The 10,362-nt window shown below is 37.1% G+C and overlaps 1 protein-coding gene across 1 annotated transcript in view; it reads left to right on the forward strand.

Annotated features, from left to right (window-relative positions):
* Positions 1-10,362, forward strand: part of DOP1A (DOP1 leucine zipper like protein A) — a gene marked incomplete in the record, with an annotated part of 125,170 nt that overhangs the window by 25,068 nt on the left and 89,740 nt on the right.

Consider the following 10,362-nt stretch of genomic DNA (forward strand, 5'->3'; position numbering starts at 1 on the left):
AAGTAGGAAAGTGATAGTGTTAAAAAAAAAAAAGCGTTGGGAAAACTGGATATCCACATGCAACAGAATGAATTCGGGCACGTATTTTACACCATATGTAAAAATTAACTCAAAATAGATTGAACACCTAAACATAAGCCCTGAAACTATAAAACTCCTAGAAGAAAACATTAGGAAAAACCTTCGTTACATTGGACTTGGCATCGATTTCCTGACAGTAACAGCAAAACCACACATGATAAAGGCAAAATAGACAAGGACCAACAGGTGGTGTAGCAGTTACATAGCTGGATTCCCACATAGTTGGCCACAGTTTGAGTTCTAAACCCGGTGACTTCAAAATCACCAGGAATGTGTGTGTACATGCCCAAAATCCTAGGAGGAGAATGGAGGAGAAGAGGTTATGGCATGGCCATTCCCCCAGGAGGTGATTTCTCACTTTCCCTCTCACTATGTTTGTGTCTCTGTCTCTCTCTCTCTCCCCTCCTGGGGAGCACATGTGCCCTAACGCAAAAGCCTGTTTAAAAAAAAAATCAAATGACAAATGAGACTGCATAAAAATTGAAAATTTCTGTGCATTAAGGGACACAATTGGGCAAGCTTCATGCACTGGTAGTGAAAAAAGCAAGATCCCACATCTCAGACTGCATGGTTTGAATCTTTGGCCCAGCAGCTTAAGAACACACCAGAATGTATGTGTACCTGTGTGCCCAAGATCTTGACAGGATAGAGAAATGGAGGAGAAGGGATTGCAGCATGACCACTCACCATTGTGGAGCTGCTTTCTTCCTCTTCGTCTCTCCCTTGTGAGCACACAAACCCTCTGTCAAATAGAACACAACAGCATGAAAAGGCAGCCTATGGATTGGGAGAAAATAATTTACAACTAAGTATTTGATAAGTGACTAATGTCTAGAACATTTAGAGGATTTCTGCAGTTCAGTGACAATATGATCTGGTAAAAAAACGGACCAAAGACTTTGTGATGGTCAGTTTTGATTGTTAACTTGACTGGATTAAGGAATACCTAGAAACTTGATAAAGCATTATTGTGGGTATGTCTGTGAAGGTATTACCAGAGAAGATTAACATCCAAGTCTCAATAAATTTAGTAGAGAAGTCTGCCCTCAATGTGGAAGGACACTGTCCCGTCAGTGACAGGCTCAGAGAACAGTTGCAGCTATAGAGGTAGATTGGCCTATTTTTTAAGAATGGAATGTACTTCTGCTGTCTTAGGCTCCAGGATTTATGCTGGCAGCTCCAGGGCCTTCAGACTTTTGAGCTTAGAGTAAAAGTTAAATTTTTGGCTTCCCTGCCTTTGAGGTTTTGGTGTTAGAATGAATCATGCTACCAACATCCCTGGGCCTCCAACTTGCAGTCTATTGAAGGACTTCAGCTGCTGTAATCATATGAGCCAAGCACCTAATAAATCCCCTCTCGTAATTATATATATATTCCCTATTGGTTCTGTCTCTCTAAAGAACTAATAAAGACATGAATAGACATTGTTTTAAAAACAATTTATAAATGGCCAACCAGCATGAAAAAATGCTTAAGATCACTAATCATTAGAGAAATGCAAATAAAGCCAATGATATACCACCTCACACCCATTAAGATGGCTAGTATTAAAAAAAAAAAAAAAAAAAGGAAAACAAAAGATAAGGGCTGGCAGGTGACATAGAGGTTAAAGCACTGGACTTCCATATGGCCAACTGTGGTTCAAGTCCCAGAATTGGCAGTTAGCTTTCTCACTTTCACCTTCTCTCTCTGTCCAAATTTTAAAATAATAATAAATATAATTAAATAATTTAAAAAATGAACCTAACAAACAGTATCATCCAGGATATAGAACATTGGGACCTTTGTACATTATTGATAGGAATGTTAAATGGTGCAGCCATTATGGAAAATAGTATGGCAGTTCCTCAAAAAATTAAAAATAACCCGATAAGCCAGCAATTCTAGTTTTGGATATAATATATCCAAAATATTGAAAGCAGGATCTAGAAAAGAGATGTTCTTACTAACATTCATATCAACACCATTTACAATAGTGCATAGTATAGAAACAACCCCAATGTGTATCATTGGATAAATTAATCAGCAAAATATACATAAAGTAGAATATTATTCAGCCTTAAAAAGGGAGGAAAATTCTGGCACATCTACAATATGGATTAATCTTTAATTCATTATGCTATGTTAAATAAATCATAATAAAAAGACAACTATTATATGGTGCACTTATACTCATCTAAAGTAATCAAATTCAGAGAAACAGAAAGTAGAATGATGGTTACCAGGAGCTGAGGAGAGAGGAAAGTAGAGAATTGTTGTTTAATGAATCTAGAGTTTCAGTTTGACAAGATGAAAACGTTCCAGAGATCAGTAGCACAATGTTAGTATATGTAATGTTATTGAACTATACACCTATACACACAGTAGCTAAAATGATAACTTCTATGGGTTTTTTTATCAATTAAAAAAAGACTTTAAACTTTTACAAACATGAAGCATAGGTGCATTTTTTACATAGTATAAACCATATTTTTATATAGTGAAAAAGATACTGTTTAAAGAGTAATTCAAGTCAAAGGGGTTGAATCAAAGTATTATGCCAAGGCATAGGATTTTTTTTTTTAATTAATTTTTTTTTTTGAGAGGTTTTCGCTATAGGGCGCGTGCGCTCGCCAGACAGACAGAGAGAGACAGAGAGACAGAAAGCGAGAAATCACCCCCCAGAGGGGATGGTCACGCCGCAATCCCTTCTCCTCCATTCTCCCCCCGGGATCTTGGGCACGCACGCACACGCGCCCAGCGTGAGTTTTAAGCCACCGGGTCCGGGACGCGAACCGCGGTCGACTACGTGGGGATCCAGTGACATAGCCATTACGCTAACTGCTGGTTCCCCCAAGGCATAGGATTTTGAATATAATTTAATACAGAAATTTTGGATGATGAAAAACATCAGATTATGTATCCAAAAAAGGAATAGCATATGCAAAAGCACTGAAGTGAGGGGGAACAAGTCTTAAACAGTGAACAGTTGCCTGGGTTTTGCTTTCTGGAACAGAAATATGAATGATGAATGAATGAGTCCAATTTGTGTAAAGATTGTAATCATATAGCTAAAAGCTTGGATTCATTTCTAAGGAGTTGAATGTCACAATTATAGCAATGATAAGAGCACTTATTAGTGCTTAGTAAACACTGGGCTAAAATGCTTTTCATGGATTATCAGATTTTCTGCATTTACAGCAGGAACTAACATATTCAGACTACTTTTTTTAAATATGGAAAAGTAATTGGCTTTTGAGGAAGGTTAAGATAGTGAAAATAGCAGAAAGCTATTATAATAGTCCAGGTGTAAAATATTCAGGAGCTATGGATGAAAGTCCATACTAAAAGATGTTTACATTTGTAGACTTTTTAAAAATTATTATTATTGTTAATACTGTTCCCAAAATCTTCCCAATCACACAGGTACAAGCTTATGTGATTTATCAGTGTTTTGGTGGTTGTCCATTATTTGTAAAAGAACTCTGAATAAAGATTTTACAACAATCAAGCAATATCTTATTTTGATTGTGATTCTGTTAGATGCTTCAAAATCTACTAAAATATATAAAGTTAATTTTGTCTTGAAGAGTAATACCTCAGCAAAATTCATTTGTTCTTCATGATGTATGTTATCAATACTGTTGTTCTGTTTTTATCTTCACCCTAAAACATGAGATGGGGTGAACACTGAAGAGTTCTAGAAGCAGGGGCAAGACTGCTTTAGGTAGTATCCCATTTTTCTCTCTAAAGTATCTTGATATCCTCAGAACTTTAATTTTGTCCTTTGACTGTCAACAGAGTTAATCCTTGTACAAGGGTACTTTCTCTCACTATTTGTTCATGGCTTTGAGTAAACTGATGTGCATAGCCCAAGTCCATTTTGAATCCTTTTTTAAAAAATATTTTACATAAAAATACTCAGCTAAAATGTTGGATAAATATGTTTTCCTGGATAATATTTTGATCCTATTTTTTAGATGCATAGCATGATCGACTTGCATCTTAGTAAATTTTTTTGTATGTGTGCTCTTCTTTATAATTTCACTTTTGGAGCCATTTTAATAAAATGTACAAAGAAGGTCTGACCCTTTAGTACAGTGGTTGATTGCTGTGATTAGGAAGCTGGATCCTGCATAGCCAACAATGGTTCAAATCCCAGTATAGAGGCTTGAAAAACGTGCTTAACTTGTGTGCCTGTGTGCCCAGAGTTCTGACAGAATGGAGTTGAGTGATGAAGGGTGCAGTGTGGCTACACCTCATTGGGCTGGGTGGGTTCTCTCTGTATATATAAGACTATGTACCCTCTGGCAATTAAAAAAAAAAAAGTACAAAGGAAATTAAAGTCCCAGAGAAGTTTTGTTTGTTTGTTTGTTAAAGGGAAAAAATACATAGACTTCTTCCACAGGTTATAAGTGATTAAAATTGGCTTATAGATATTAAGGTAAATTTGAATACACTAGGAAGTTCAGAAAAAATCGTACTGTATGACTAGTATAAGTACAGCATTGTTTGTAAAAGTTTATGATTTCTTATTTACATTTAATTGTACATCTTTATGGTGTACAATATGGTTTTTCAAAGCATCTATGTGCTGTGAGATAATCAAACCAAGGATATTACCATGTATATCATTTTCCACAAAGAACTTTACATTCTTGTGTCTGTTAAATGCTTTTTATCTCAGCCTCTTCTACCCACTTCTCACTGTCCACCCACTCCTCCATAGTCTCTTGTCCTCCCTTCTTGCCAGAAAAACAGAAACAGAAACAGAGAAATCATCCCCCCGCCACACTCACACACCCGGGGTGGGGGGAATGGCCATGCCGCAATCCCTTCTCCTCCGTTCTCCTCTCAGGATCTTGGGCATGCACACACACGCGCCTGGCATGAGTTGAATCCACCAGGTCCAGGACTCACATTACAGTCAACTACATGGGAGTCCAGCAACGTGGCCATTACACCACCTGCTGGTCCCCGTGTGGATTTTTTAAAAATTTATTCTTCCAATGTGAGAACAAAGGATGCTTTTCCATTATTTGTATTGTATTTATTTCTTTTGATTTCTCATAGTTTTCCTTGTAGAAGTCTTTCACTTCTTTGGTTAGGTATATTCTCTCTCTCTTTTTAAAAATAAATTTTAATTTAAATTTTATTATCATTACTATTATTTTAATTTGACCAGAGAGAAAGAGAAAGTGAAGAAGCAAGCAGTTTATGAGGAAATTGTTTGTTTCTATAATTTTGCATATTTACACAAGCTCTTTCTGTTTATTTCAAATTTAATACCATTTTAGTCAAAAAAGATGATCTGTGATCTAGATATCATTTCTAGGCTTAAATTTGTGAAGGCTAATAGAGTGCACTGTTATATGTTCAGTCTTTGAAAATGCTCTGTGTAAGGCTAAGAAAAATATGTATATTTTTGGGTAAAATGTTCTATAGGTTTCTGTCAGATCAATTGTTTTATGGTATTATTTAGCTCCTGTGTCTCTTAGTTTATTTTTTGTCTGGATACCTGTCTAGTGTTGACTAGAGTGTTGAAGTCCCCAAGAGTTAGTATGTTACAGTCTGTCTCTTTAGATTGAACAGTCTTTTTGTTACATGTGTGGATGCACTTGTATTGGTTTTGTAAATATTAATAATTGTTATATCTTCTTGGTGAATTGATCCCCTTAATATTATTATTATTATTATTATTATTTTTAGAGGTTTTTGCTATAGGGCGCATGCACTCCCCAGACAGAGAGAGACAGAGAGACAGAAAGCGAGAAATCACGCCCCAGGGGGGATAGCCACGCCGCAATCCCTTCTCCTCCTTTGTCCTTTCGGGATCTTGGGCACGCACGCACACGCCCGGCGTGAGTTTTAAGCCACCGGGTCGAGGATGCAAACCGCGGTCGACTACGTGGGAGTCCAGCGACATAGCCATTACACTAACTGCTGGCCCCCTTAATATTATTATATAAGTATTCTTTGTATATTTTTGCAGTTTTTATCTTGAGGTCTATTTTGCCTGATAACAGTATCATAACTATAACCTTTTTGTTTGTTTGTTTCTTATGGTATACGTGAAGTGACTTTTTGCAATCCTTCACTTCCAAACTACATATGTCTTTAGCAATAAGATGTGTTTCTTATAAGCAACTTATAGAAGGCTCCATTTTTTTTAATCCTTTCAGTCGATACACTGTCTTTTAATTGGGGGATTTAATCCATTAACATTCAGCATTATTATTGATATTTGTGGAGTTATCCTTGCCATTTTGTTAGTCATTTTCCTAGTCGCAGTGTTTTCTTTCATTTCTATTTGTCTCCCTTTCATTGACCTGATACAGTATACCTTTAAGTATTTTCTATACTGGTCTAGTGTTGATAAATTCTTTCTGTTTTTGTTTATCTGGGAATGATTTTATTTCTCTTTCCCATTTGAGGGATAAACTTACCAAGTGTAGTATTTCTGGTGGAAATTCATTTTCTTTTGGAGTTTTAAATATATCTTCGTATGCTTTTCTGACTTTCATTGTTTCTGTTGAGAAGCCTGATGAAATATCCTTTGTAAGTAACTTGATGTTTTTCTCTTGCCATTTCTAAAGTATTATCTAAGCTAGCGTTTAACACATCTTTGCACATCTCATATTTCAGGGTTTTGTTTTTAAATTTGCCTATAGTGATCTAATATTTTAAACTATATTAAAAATGTACTGCGAGTGAGCAGGTGTTACTGTGGTTAAGGTGCTGGACTCCCATATTGCCAACTGTACTTCAAGTCCCAGACCTGGTGACTTGAAACTCACGCCAGGCATGTGTGCATGCATGCCCAAAATCCCAGGAGGAGAAGGAACTGTGGTGTGACCATCCCCCTGGGGTGTGATTTCTCGCATTCTGTCTCATTGTCTCTCTCAGGTGAAAACACATGCCCGATGGCAAAAACCTTAAAAAAATTACTACTTAACTTGAGCATTTCTCCCCGTAGTTTGCTGTAGGGCTTATGTGTTCACCACTTGAGAGAGAGAGAAAGGAGGAAACTGAGAAATCACACCCACACTCCCCAGGGAGGATGTTCATGTTGCATTCCCTTCTCCTCCATTCTCCCCTTAAGACTCGGGCATTCATGCACACGTGTCTGGCGTATTTTCAAGCTGCTGGTCCAGAGACTCGAACTACATAGTACCTCCCTGCCACCTGTTGGTCCAGTTGCCCTTATTTTTAATGGTTATTTTTTCATTGTTTTTGGTGGCTTGACTGGAGGTTTTGTGTTCAAAGCCAGAGATTTTTCTGAATGGTATAATCTGCTGTGAATACTTTCAGGATAGATTTTGCTTTCTCATATTGTATTTTCCATCTCCAGAAGTTTTATTTGATTCCTTTTTAGGGTGTCTGTTTCTATGGAATTCATCCTTTATGTCATGGAATGATTGTCTCATCTCCTGGAATTGATTATAAGTTTTATTTGCGTCTCATTGAGTTCTGTTCTGATGACTATTCTGAATTTCCTTTGTGACATTTCTGTGATTTCCTGTGTCTTATTCATTATTGGAGATGAGTTATTGTGTTCCTTGTTTTTTTTTTTTTTCTTATGTCTCTGTATTGGTTTTTAAACATCTGCTGGAGTATTCACTGCTTCCTAATTTTTGAAGTAGATTCTTTAATGCCAGGACAGGAAGAATCCCTAGGTCCCTGTGTGCTTCTGGCAACGTGGTTCAGGAGGGCCTGGAAGCCAGTAGTATCTTACAGATCAGAGCAGTGCTTGCATAGGCCAAACATGAGACCTGGAGGCATAGCACATCTTCAGATCCATTTGGAGCCCTGGTCCAGTAGGGTATAAAGGCAGACATATTTATGAGACCAAGGATCTTGGTCCTACACAGCCTGTCTGTAACTCTAAAGAGCTATGTCTTTCTCAAGGCCTGAATTTGGCCTTTGAAAGGCAGTTAAGAATGGAGAAAGGGCAGGTCCCAAGCCACTCTGGATATGTTCCTGACAAAGTGTCCTAGGAGGCGGTCCAGGCCAACTACTTTTCAGATGTACCTTGCTTCTGGTTACTAGCAGCAGGTGACCTTGCTGACCTGAATACTGCCCTGGCAAGGTGTTCCATTGGGCTCCAGATGCTTACTATGCCATTTGGATGCATGATTGTCCAAAAACCAGTGGTCAGCCTCTATGATACCTTAGAAATAGGCTGTACATGACCTGTGTGGGATACCCAGGACAGAGTAAAATTCTGTGCTTGGATGTGACCCTGGGAAGGTCATTAGTAAGGGTAACAGGCAAACTTATGTGTGAGGCTCTCGCCAGAGACTGCAAACTATTGTGCTTAAAAGTATAGCATCTTAATATTCATTTATGAAAAACAAAACTTTGTATTGAATACTGTAATAACTTTTTAAAGAATTGTTTATTTACTTTTATTTGTTATTACTATTTTTAAATTTTTTGTAGGGCACATACACAACAAGAGAGAGAGAAAGTAAAAAAGCAACCTACAAGGTCTAGGACTTGAACTGCAGTTGGCAGTGTGAGAGTCCAGTGCCTTAACCACTTCTCCACCTGCTGGTCCCAAATACTGTAGCATACTGTTTTTTTTTTTTTTTTTTAATTGCCAGGGACATTTTTAAGTTACCAAATTTTAAAATTGTTAGTTAAATTTTATCATGCCGGTAATTTTTTAATGTAAATATGGGGGGCTTAATTGTTAAAGATTAATTTTGTTTATTTTATGTTATTTCTGGTAGTTATGTTTTAGTTAGAATATTTCTTTTGAAGTTTAAGCAAAATCATTGAGTCATTCTTTAGTGAATTTTAATATTTATCTGCAAATAAGCTTATTTGCTTTGAGAAACATACTTTCTGACCACTAATGTCTTATTATTAATTTGCTAGAGAGTGCATGTTCTCACTGGAGACTAAGGGAAAGTGAGAAAGCATCCCCGGGGGATGGTCATTTCACAGTCCCTTCTCCTCCATCCTTCTCTGGGAATTTTGGACATGCATGTGCACGTCCTCTATGTGTTTTTCAAGGTGCTGGGTCCAGATTCAGACTACACAGTCTGACATGTGGGATACAGCCACATTATAGAAAAATTTATGGTTCCCATAGTACGGTGGAACTCTTTTGAGAGAAGAAACTATATTTTATAGTGTCTGGCTGGCCCAGTTGTGTTTTAAATAAGCTGGAAAAACATACATAACAGAATAGCTAAAATTTCTGTTAACATTCACCTCGTATTTAGCCATACATTCTCTTTTTTTTTTTTTTTTTTTTTTTATTTGCTCCCTTTAAGCCCTACCTGGCATGAGAACAGGAGCTTTTTTTTTTTTGGAGAGGTTTTTGCTATAGGGCGCGTGTGCTCACCAGACAGACAGAGAAAGACATAGAGACAGAAAGCAAGAAATCACCCCCCAGGGTAGATGGTCACGCTGCAATTTCTTCTCCTCCATTCTCCTCTCAGGATCTTGGGCACGCATCACCCGGCGTGAGTTTCAAGCCACCAGGTCCGGGACGCGAACCGCGGTCGACTACGTGGGAGTGCAGCGACAGCCATTACGCTAACTGCTGGTTCCCTAGCCATACATTTTTTTGTCCATATTCTCATTTTACTTTTATGTGCAAAAATTAAGCAATATTTTCCTGATCCTTCCCAAGTAAAAACAAAACAATATGTCCAATCTAGGTCACATCAACTATTGGTGCAGTTTTAAATGTATTGATTATAATTTAATTATCTATAAATTTTATGTACTTTGAGGAAATCCAATCAGTTCTGTATTTTTCCCTGAATTTAATTTGGTTTTGCTTTTTTTCCCTGATTACTCGAAATAAAATGAGATATGACTTAGATTGTGTTTATTCTAACCTTCATTGAATATGTCACTATCTATTAGCATTTAACTACTTTATTATCAAAGGTTATGGCTTTTAGTATACCAGTCTTTTATATCTAAAGAACGTATTGCTTAGTGTGCATATGTTTTGTATGTGTTTATGGCTAAATCTAGGGTTTTGGTTTTTGTTTTCTAATTAATGTTTATTTACTTATGTCTTCCATGAGAAAGATAGAGGTAGGTAGAGAGCCAGTATTTCCAACAAAGCCTATCACATGCCATGATCCACCCTATTCTGTACCATCCAGGAGTGCCCAGTGTGCTAGCAGGTACCAGGACTCAAACCCAGGACCTTTCCCATGTGAGTCCAGTTGTATTATGACTATACCACCACCTGGCCCTATATCTAGTTCTTTTTTTTTTTTTCTTTCAAATAATTATTTAATTTTATTATTATTATTATTATTATTATTATTA

Source organism: Tupaia chinensis, unplaced genomic scaffold (genome assembly GCF_000334495.1).
Source record: "Tupaia chinensis unplaced genomic scaffold, TupChi_1.0 Scaffold000097_1, whole genome shotgun sequence".
NCBI lineage: Eukaryota > Metazoa > Chordata > Mammalia > Scandentia > Tupaiidae > Tupaia > Tupaia belangeri.